The sequence below is a fragment of the Varroa destructor genome, unplaced genomic scaffold (assembly GCF_002443255.2).
Source record: "Varroa destructor unplaced genomic scaffold, Vdes_3.0 BEIS01000001.1, whole genome shotgun sequence".
Classification (NCBI taxonomy): domain Eukaryota; kingdom Metazoa; phylum Arthropoda; class Arachnida; order Mesostigmata; family Varroidae; genus Varroa; species Varroa destructor.
The window spans coordinates 20,845,167-20,855,709 of NW_019211454.1; the positions used below are offsets into that span (position 1 = coordinate 20,845,167).

At 40.3% G+C, this 10,543-nt stretch overlaps 1 long non-coding RNA gene across 1 annotated transcript; it reads left to right on the forward strand.

Moving 5' to 3' along the window:
- Positions 1–23: 23 nt before the first annotated feature.
- Positions 24–4,765, forward strand: LOC147758364 (uncharacterized). Its single transcript, XR_015329310.1, has 3 exons — positions 24–196; positions 2,219–2,295; positions 2,682–4,765. It is a non-coding gene; the product is annotated as an uncharacterized LOC147758364 (long non-coding RNA).
- Positions 4,766–10,543: the final 5,778 nt, after the last annotated feature.

The window sequence follows — 10,543 nt, forward strand, 5'->3', positions numbered from 1 at the left end:
ACAGGTTTGAGGCATTCAACCAGTTAACATACGAAAGCTGCTTGTAGGTCGAGAAAGCTCGGTCACCTGCTTAAGCAACAAGTCACCACGTGATTATACTGGGTGAAAATAAAAATGCCAGCAGAACTGAGTGACAGGATGAATAAGCAGGTGTTACGTGTGTATCGCTGCGGAAGACAACACACATGCGCGACAGGTAACGAAGAATAGGTTACTCCGTAGACTTCTTCCTCTAAGCGAAATCGAGTTGATCAGCTTCTAGCCGAAAACGTCCATTTACGCTTAGATTGACTGCATTTATAACTGCATTGTTGTAACCGTCACGGTAGAGTACAAATTTTGATGACGTCATCGATTGAAGTGCCCACTATGTAATTATGGGGCCTATTTATTAGGAGCAGGTATGAAAACCTTTATGTCGATAAAAAAAAATTAATGATTACTTATAATCGTAACTACATCTGGTCATCTCCAACTTCATGAGGAATAACTAACGCCCAAAAAATGACACGCATAACTGATGTTCAAGATAAACACAGCAGCATCCAGTCCCATATAACTATATAATATAAATAAGAGCGTGATTGCCTATATTTATAAATACACACGAAGACGTACACTTGGTACGTCTTCGTGTGTATCTTTACACTAAGTCTCTTATTCCTATTTAAATCGACACTTCGGTAATTGTTACAACATTCTTACTCTCTGCTTGGTGACAATAATCCCCAGTAATTAAGTCCTTGGCGTAGCACAGTTATGGTCACGGAGCAGAGCATAGCGAAACAGCTGCATCCTCCTATCGTTTCTTGTTTTGAAAATACTTTACGTTTAGCTTAAGGAGTTTTTCAGATGGGAAATGGTTGCTGACAGATGAACATTTCATAAAGTTACCATCTCGTCCAGTCTTCTACTAAACGACTACTCTTCTTTACGAATTACCTAGGTAGAATACAAGTTTTTCCAGGTATGCTTATGGGCGCATGATCATGATACCCAAAGGATAAATTCTACGGTTTGTATATATATTAGAATGAATCGATTACTGTAATATAGGTTGAATATATACGTCGACGACTATATAAACGCTAAACAAGCGGGCATTCGGCCCTGCGGGCCGACTACACGGCTGGGCTGGTTTGCCTTATTTCAGCGGCAATCGTGGAATTGCAAAAGACGAGAGACTGGATTCCGGTTTGCCGTTTTTTTTGTAGTTTCTAACAAACTGAAAGGGCAGGTGTCTTCAGCTTGGATAGTAGACCAAGTGATTAGAATCTTCTGCAACGGACTAGCGATGGCCCCAGGGGCAAATCTTGCGGCGGATGCAACAGTATTTACTCGCCGTTGCTTAGGTGTGATACGCCCTGGAGGTCGTCTCCGGGGCGAGTAACTGGCATGTATTAAAATAAAAATTGAGCGAAACCTGTTCCCTTGACGGGAACGGCCTTCTTGAGAAGCTTTTCGAATGTCTGAGAGCAAAAGCATAGTTCTTCGAAGATTTCATTAGTTACTTCCAACCGACCTCATATGACGCTTTGATTTATGCTGTTATATGCTAAGATGACGAAAACGATCGGCTCGTGGACGGCGCTAACGTCGTGTTACTACTGCGGAGCTCGCAGGTACTTCCAAGTCAACTACCCGTCGGGCGCCAGGTCATCTATCGGAACTAACACCGCGTCGAAGGTTGAGATTGACGTCAAATTAAACGACGTTGGATTAGTGTGGGCAGCTCTGGATATTGGCTCTATGTCACACGTTTAGATAGAACACGGTTCTACCTAAACGTCGTAAACTCAGTTTTTGCAGCACAGCGAGTTCGGATCGCCAAGGGGGCCGTTAAATTCGTCAGTTGCAGATATCGTATCCTCTTATGGGTGTCATGATGACATAGTATCAAGTGCTTTCTATAGTTTATCTAAATCACTTCTTCTAGGTAGGTTTCTTTGATTTCGAAAGAGAAGTCGATAAGACGCAAGGTTGCTTAGTGTCAATTATATTCTAATCGATAAGCTATGCTGGTTACAGTCTTGCAAGTAATTGGCTTTTTTAAAAGGCTGGAAAAGCAGTCAACAATGAGCCTTTTGGGTAGTAAGCATACAACGTTTCCGTCAACTACTGGTCCGAACTATGTATGTTGCATTTTTCTTATGCATGTAAGCTTAAATATAGACATCACTATGGATGCTTTAAGTAAAGTATATCACCTTCATTGCAGCTTCACATACCTGCAGGGAAGCTGCAATGGTCCTATGAGAAATCGCCTACTCCGATATGATCCCAGTACGTCAAACTGTGGGTATTTTTAGAATCTTATATTAAAGGTACCTCAAGCAAAAGTACCTCAAGTTATGTTTTGGTAGGCATTACGAAGGCGGAATAAGAGTATCTTAAGAATTTAGATTAGGCACTTGAAAAGTTCAAGTTAATAGTTATTGTTTATGATAGACTGTATCTATAATAATACCTAAAACGATAAAATGTGCTCAAAACCATAAGCGTGATACTTAAATAGTATGGTATGTTCTGCATCTATAATTCACTGATCGAGTGCGCTGATAGACAAAGGCTCCATCGGCAGTGGTAGCCTTATTCGTAGACACGATACATGAGTGGCTGGTAGATAATATGCTAGAATCAGTGAATTAGGTAAGTCACGATATGTCTTACTCTTTTTCCAGGCGAAGTTGGTCACTGCATCTGCCCAATAAAATTACAGCTCAACAGCGCCCATTTTCAATTCGTGATCGCAAGTAAATCATTGATGCACGTCTGTCTTCTTTAAGCCAAGCGTTATGTTTTTTGATAAATAGTGGCGCGTCACCGTGATCAGTCTGTTCCTTATTGAAGCATAGAGATTCATATGACGCAGTAAAAAAAATACATACTGAATAACGTTTACTAAAACGAAGCAAATCCGCAGTGATACCTCGCCAATTAGCACAGAGAAGCGTCTACGGTTTTTCGAAGGGATCAAAAGCTATGATTCGATGGTTACTTCACGCATCCGCAATAAGTTCCTAAGGAAGACTAGAAGATTTTTAGGCATACCTGTCCGAGCTAACTTAGCAAGCGCAGCGTCTCTTAACGTCATTTTTAATGATGATTGGAAGTTGACGCGTAAAGCATAAATATAAACCAACACGCGAGTTATGTCGCTTTCAGGAAGTCACCTAACGCTTTTATTATGCAATAAAACATTGTTTTAGTATGCCTACGGAATTACTGTACATCGTTATCTAGGGGATTACGTCACAAGCACACTTCATACTATGAAGATCCGCAAGCTTGAGGTCAGATCTCTGTGAAAATCAGGAGATCGATGCCAGTTGAAACGTAATATAACCAGAGCTATAGATTTTCAAATTTTAGCCGCACAAAAGTGAAAATATCTGTAACGGCCGCGTAGTCGGCTAATCTGCCTGTTTTTCACGTATGCAAGGATTTCCCCCATTCTGTTGGAGTCAGAATTATTGCCTAGCTTATGAGATCGTGAGAGGTGTCCTTCGGCATCGCGCAGTGTCCTTTGTGCTTGTTTCTTAGTTTCATTGAGCCCATCTTCTTTGTTCCGTTGCGTCTCGCACGCTGCTCTAAAAAATGTACCTGTTGATGAAACATACCGTTGTCCAACTCGTGTGGCCTGCGTGCGCGTACTTCTAGCTGGTCCTGCTGGCCTCGGAATTTCAAACTTTTGCTGCTTTGCCTTGACAGATAGAGGCAAAAGTTCTACTGCCTATCTTAAGTTTTACTGTGAAAAATTTTTATGCTCCGAGTGGCTATTGTAGCCACCTTCTGGACGGTGCCGGCGTCGGCGTCGGCGTTGTTTTTTATAATTCCTTAATCCGCGTTGCCGATTAAGTACTTGTAAACTCCGATAAAGAAAAACCATCTTTTCTCGAAAGCTTCTTAAAAGTCTCGTCTTTGAATTTGTACTCCGGATGCAGTTAAATAAAGTGAATGAGCATCAGGATCATTTTCCTGTGAGCACTTGCTGAAGTCAGAAACATTTTGTGTCAGCGTTTCTTGTCTAGAGTTTAGATATCTCCTTCACCAGGGCTACTGGGAGAGCGGTGGAATAGATGTTGCTCAACACTAGGCTAATTTGTGCTGCCTTCAGTGTTTTAGTGGATGGATGGGCATATGGGCGGATGGTATATGCAAGACCGAGTAACAAACCTCCCAGCTACTGGCATATTAACATGATTCAATAATGTATACCTCATTTTTTCGTCCATTGATTACGAAGTAACTGAAGGCAATCTTGAAAATAAAGGATGCAGTAAAAACGATAAACACGAAGTACAATAGGTATGTTAAAAAGGTGACACTCCTGTAAGGGTTACACGTTCTAACATTTTAGTTAAATAAATAGGTATCGTTATATTTTTTGGTTTGTCTGGCCTGTCTAACTGCTGAAGGCACATATGCCTGGCAGAAAGTAGGTTTACAGCTGGATAGGCCGACAAAAGGTAGGAAAGGACCCTCCGTGATCGCCAGATCTTACTGCAGTGACTTTTGTGAAAGACAATATCTTTGTAGTGTGATCAAAATACACCACTAAGATGGAAACGTATACTGCGTATGCCCAAGAAATGATCGATAAGAAGCTATGCGCCAGAATATCTCTGAGTGTTTTTGGCAGATTATATCAATGTAAGCATAGGTGGCGATAGTGCCTACCTTATACGCTGCGATATCTAAACAGTAGGGTTGTGCTTGTGAAATAATAAACACATTCGACAGTAATAATAAATATTATTAGCACACCTTTTTGGCATGTAAATATTGCGTACCTCTACTTCAATGGTAAGCACATATTTATATATATATATATATATATATATAGAAAATGCTTAGGTAGCTTTATTTTAAAGCTAAATATTTTCAGTTATTAACCTTAGTGTTAGCCATTATTTTGGGCTAATTATGTCTCGAAATGTGTACATATTTTAGAAGAAAGAACAGCCACTTCTCTATAGCATACACTTTCTTAAGTGGGGCAGCATTTATCGCCCAATAATATGTATTTCACGCACTCGTATTTTTTTTTGTTATTGTTTGCTTTTATAAATTGAACAGTGTTTGTGATAACTTCAATACAAGACCAAACTAGGAAAAATACTTCGTTACTAGAATTCTATCACAGTTTCAAGAATTGACCTCAACTTTCAAAGCACCACGTATATTTATTTATTCCTTTTTTTTTCAATAAAGTAATCACCATTTTTGATTAGTGTTTTCCTTTTTCATTGTTTTTTGCTAATGGTCAAGTAATATATGTACCAACTTCAGCTGTTGTTTCGATTAGATTTTGAGACAAACTTCAAGGATCATTGTTTTAGGTGGCAAAAAACAGAATGTTCGGCTTTTTTATACGTATCCCAACAGTACCTAAAAATTGGTAAGGCAAGTCTAGGTGTAATGTGTACGCAAAGGATTGTATAACTCAACGCACTATTTGAAAGGCACTTGCTGGGTTCAAAAATGGCGTCTTCAGCTTAAAGAATGCTGCCCTCTAGCGCTGTAGATTTCGACGATGGTCGCACTAAACTACCATTTGAAATTAAATATTTGCTAGATTCGTCCCTACATCTCGTTCGACCATAGAATTGTTACCGTAACTCTACCGAACAAACTCTTTGGGCTGATTCCACAATTTTTCGGTATCGGCAGAAATTTGATGTCGCACAGCTTCATGGGAAAAAGAAAGAGGTTTCACCATACACAACAAATGACCATCCGTAAAGAGTGGTCAAATAATAATAATAATATTATGACACGTTTATCCCTATATTCAAGCTGGTATATTCAAATTGAAACAAACTTTTACGAACTATCCGTCGTAGCGGGCATCCATTCATTAGCTATGTTCGGTACCAGAAGAAAGTCCGCTCTTTATGGAACCCAACAGCAAACTTCTCATGATGGAAAAAATGAGCCGGTTTTTAAAATTTGACCTAAGATCAACTGTTAATCAATCTTCCCACGCTGAACAAACTTGCGCTAAGGTTCAAGACTTCTTTTTTTGCCCGAACTTGATAGTCTACATTATTATTACTATTATAGATCGTGCGGCCTTTAAAAGGTCGAAGGAAAATATTAATTAAAAAAATCGCAAAATTCTCGATAGAATCCAGACTTAGAGCAATTGAAAATGCGTCAAATGCGCTCAGAAATAATTTTTCATAAACCTGAATATTTAAGGCAAAATAAATGGATGTTTTAGAAAGGAAAACATCAACTACTAATTGGATCGTCCAGATGAGAATTTTGTGCCTTTTTGTACTGTTTGGTTATTTTTAGTCCTAGCATTTTTGAGAGTTTTGGCATTTCAATAGCTCAAAATTTATTTCCACTGGATTTTTGTTCCATATAATACATCTAAGCGACGCTCTATTGAATTTATACTGCCAGTGTAGATTGACGCACGGCCATTGTTGAAAAGTTACTTGCGGATTAGAGAAAACCTACTTTGAAAATGAAAAGTTTATGAATTGAAGTGTTCATATTAGATAAGTATGACCGCTAGAAATGACGCTGTTTCGACAATTTGGTTGAAAGATCTGGAAGCGTTTAAATACAGTTGCAACAACAACTTCTAAGAAAGAGACTTTATCTATTTGTCCGCATTGACAGGCTCGTCAGTTGACGCTCCATGAAGCATTAGCTGACAATAACATGAGTGAAGAATAACAGATGCCATTAACTCAATGTGCACCTTTATAGAAAACTAATCTTACCTGCGTGTAAAATATCGCATTACTGTTATTGCACGCGATCGAATGTTAGACAAAGCATCAAACTAGAACAGCTCGTTAGACCAACGAGTTTGCCAATAACTATGATTGATACTCCTAAAAAAATAGGCGATTGAAGTAAACGGTTTTGTGATATAGGGCTAAAAAGAAGACCTAAAAAGAGAAGGGGAACTAAGGGCGTGGAAAAGAGTGTGCGCGTTTAGAAGTGGCCATCCCCCGTTCAATCTAAGAGCGACGATGGACGTGTATCCCGTGATAATCACAGTTAGATGTGGACATTTGTGTTTCAATGGCTAATTTACAAGCGATTCCAGCAGTCCGATACGCGCTGAGGAGACAATTGAAGGAGCTTGTCTCTAAACCGAAACGATAGCTTTCTATAGGGAAGTCCAAGAAACAGCTACGTTGCCAATGTTCACGTAATACCAAGATGTCTTAGCATACCACGAAATTTGCTATTCCTAAGCAAGCTGGGACGAGCCGCGCCTAGGTAGATGTTAAACGTGGAAACATCTTTCTGTTCGCGAATGTATTTGCTCGCCACTGCAAATCTCATGCTAAGCAACATTTCAACGAAGTCTCCGGTTCAACATATAGCAGTTACAGACGACTCGCACCGTCGTGTGAAGGAAAACAAAAGCGCCTTGTTGTTGTTTAGATTTAGAATAATTTTTACGATTTAAATTTCATTTTTAGTATGGACACCACATTAATCTGTACTTGCATACAACAAAGCGCATTAAAATGAAAGGGTGATCTATACATTATCAAAATTCTTCTGTGCAAATATGGTACGATCCTGTGTAAACATGATACTCGGTAAGTTACAACCCGCTGCCTCTTAGGCAGCTTCAGCTGAGTGCAGAAATCATCGAAAATTCGCTACGGCTATTCCTTATTCCTTGGAAAAAAGTCCAAGCGACAACTTCAGAATTATATCCTATACACCAATATATAAACTTGCAGACCATCAACGTTCGAATGTGAAATAATCCCATTCCCTTTCAGTCGCAAGTTTCTCTGGTTTACATGTCTATATAACAGTACCGAAAACAGTTGGCCGCATGTTCTGGACGTTCCTTGATCTACTCCATTCACATTTACACGTTCCGTGCACAGAAACAGAACTCGAACAAACATTTCAGTCGCGAAGTTGCCCTTGCCCCAATTAAGAACCGGTCTGCCACCTCCGCGGCTGATGCTCCTGCCGCAGTAACATTCGAAGAACTAGAATTACTATTGAAGATTTGGTCAGCTACCAGTGCCATAAGTGTATCACAAATCAGCTTTTAGCGCTCCAACGTCACTAACGCGAACAGGCGACGATGGGTGCAAGAGCGATGTTCTTTTCAGGCTTTTTTTTCAGCCATCTATCTCAATAGGCTACTGAGCTAGTTCGAGCAAAACAGTACCATACTGGCAGAGTGCGTACTGAATGGCAGTTCATCTGGTCAGCAGCTTTTCCCCGGACAGCTGACTTTGGAGGGACCTTGTGTAGAGGAGTTGACAGAAAATCGAGCACACAAACATTGAGCTAAACGCCGGCCGATATAGTCATGCCATGTAGTCTCGCTTACCCTCCTCGTATCCTCGTACACTAGTTCTAATAACCCCCTGACTGGGCGAAACAACCTGCGTTTCTATCTCTTGCTCCATACGATGGCTAAACGATGGGAAGCAAGAAACCGATAATAGGATAGGCAGGCGGCCATCCAGCGATGATACAGCGCACTGGACCACGCCCCACGAGACAGCACTTTATTTTCTTGTTGTCACTACAGCAGTTATGAACTTTGTTGCAGAAGTTGCTTACTCAAACGTTTTGCTGAGCCTTATATTACATGTCGCGCATACTGTAGACTATATGACAGGTTATCATAATGCATTAGTTAAGCAGATTTTGTCGCTTTTCGTCATCCAGGTGGGCCACAAATTCTGTAAAAAGGCAATTTAAACGCCTTGCTTTGAAGGGGGTCCGAGTCTAACAATGCAAAATAGCGTGCAGTACGGCACGACGAACAGAATGTTCGCGTTTTTCGCCATTCCGACGAGCTTTGAGATATCGTCTTGTTCAATATGAGATGCGTATAAAAATAGGCACATCGTCTGAATTGTGAGCAATTCAGCGATCATCGTGGCACTGAAAGTAAAAAAGATGCTTTGCCAAAACCTGCAACATGATTATTGATATAATTGACTAACGAACACTGGCCATATCTTTTGCTTTTATTATCCTTTTCCTTTCAGAATTATCATATTTACTTTTACACGACGTGTTGCTGAGTTCTTCATGAATAGCCCGTCATATCGTATGCTTGCCCGCATAAAACCTCTTTACTCATGCCTTAATCGCAGTAAAAAAAAGCAGAAACTTTCCTTTGAACGGCAATAACGTAGACAATTCGTTGTGTTGTGCTAGAGTCCGCTTTCCGTTCTCGTACAGCCGTATACTTATTAACAACGCGGTATATTATTGAATAAGGATTAGAATAATGTCAATTGGGGTTTGCGTACCATATTAAGATTAGATAATTGCTGAACGCCGGTCAAATTCCTGGCTTTCGTTTGGCACCAGGAGTAGCAGGTGAGCGTTACAACGAACATTTCGACAAAGCCTGTTCCAATTCGGATGCCGTACTATATATATATATATATACTACTATTGTCATATAAGGATGATATCCGGGTACTAGTGCGATGCTACTACAATAGGTGGCACCAAAACAGGAGCTAAGCTGTGTTGTTCTCGATTCAAGGATGGACAAAGAGCTCAGTAAAGTCTGCGAAGGGCATTCGACAGCGAATGTAATGGAATGTAAACATATTAAATCTTAGCTACACGATGCCTAGGCAATCAATTGGAACACTGGAGATAGCTATGGTTGATACGCCTACATGGGCTTGCTTACGGTTTTCTAGCAGGCCCAACCCAAAGCTGGTTAAGATCCGTTATGGGGAACGTGGGTGGATTTCAAGACTTCGAGTGCATCGGGTTGCCGTTGAATTGCCGCGGGTTCATAGTGTTCCTAGGGGAATGCACCAGTCTGGCGGCTTTGTTAACGACCTTACCGCAGCACCATCGCGAGACTTCACGGAGTTTGCAGGTCACTAGAGCGAAGCTGGAAACCGAATTCATAACACGCAAATGATGCTAATGTAAACCTACTTCAAAGAGATAGGCTAACGAATTCGAAAAAAAAAAAAAATAATAAAGTGAAGGTTAAGGTAAAGCGACAGTATCTAAGTTTAGCAAACTGCTGGGTAGGTTAACACCATAGACAAATGTTTTACAGACTGTCCGTGCGACAAAAACGGGCGAATCAGATTTCTATCGTATTGAAATACAGCTGCTAGGTCAGTTATGTGTTGAGGAGAAAAGACCTCGTTGTACATACGTCGTATGGTGAAAGCGCCAATATTTCAACCAGAGCATAAATTCGAGTACGTATGATGATTCCGATTCAGAACCCGTCGTTTGAAGCAATGCTTAACTGCAGTACAGAATATGCAATTTTTTTTATTATTGGTTATTATGCTAGACAGAACCACACAAAGCCCTTTGGTGTAGTTCTCTGAGGACTATTTAGATGAACCCTCCAGGACACACCGCTATTGTCACCATCGGTGAAAATATACACGAATGATGCAAAAAGATGCGAATTTGTAAATACCTTTCAAAGGAAATCTATTATACAGCAAGGTTTTCCAGACATTTATGAGTGGGCGGGAAGATTTGACCTGAAAAGGTTGCCGCTCTACGTTTCGGTAAGTATATAAGATTGGCG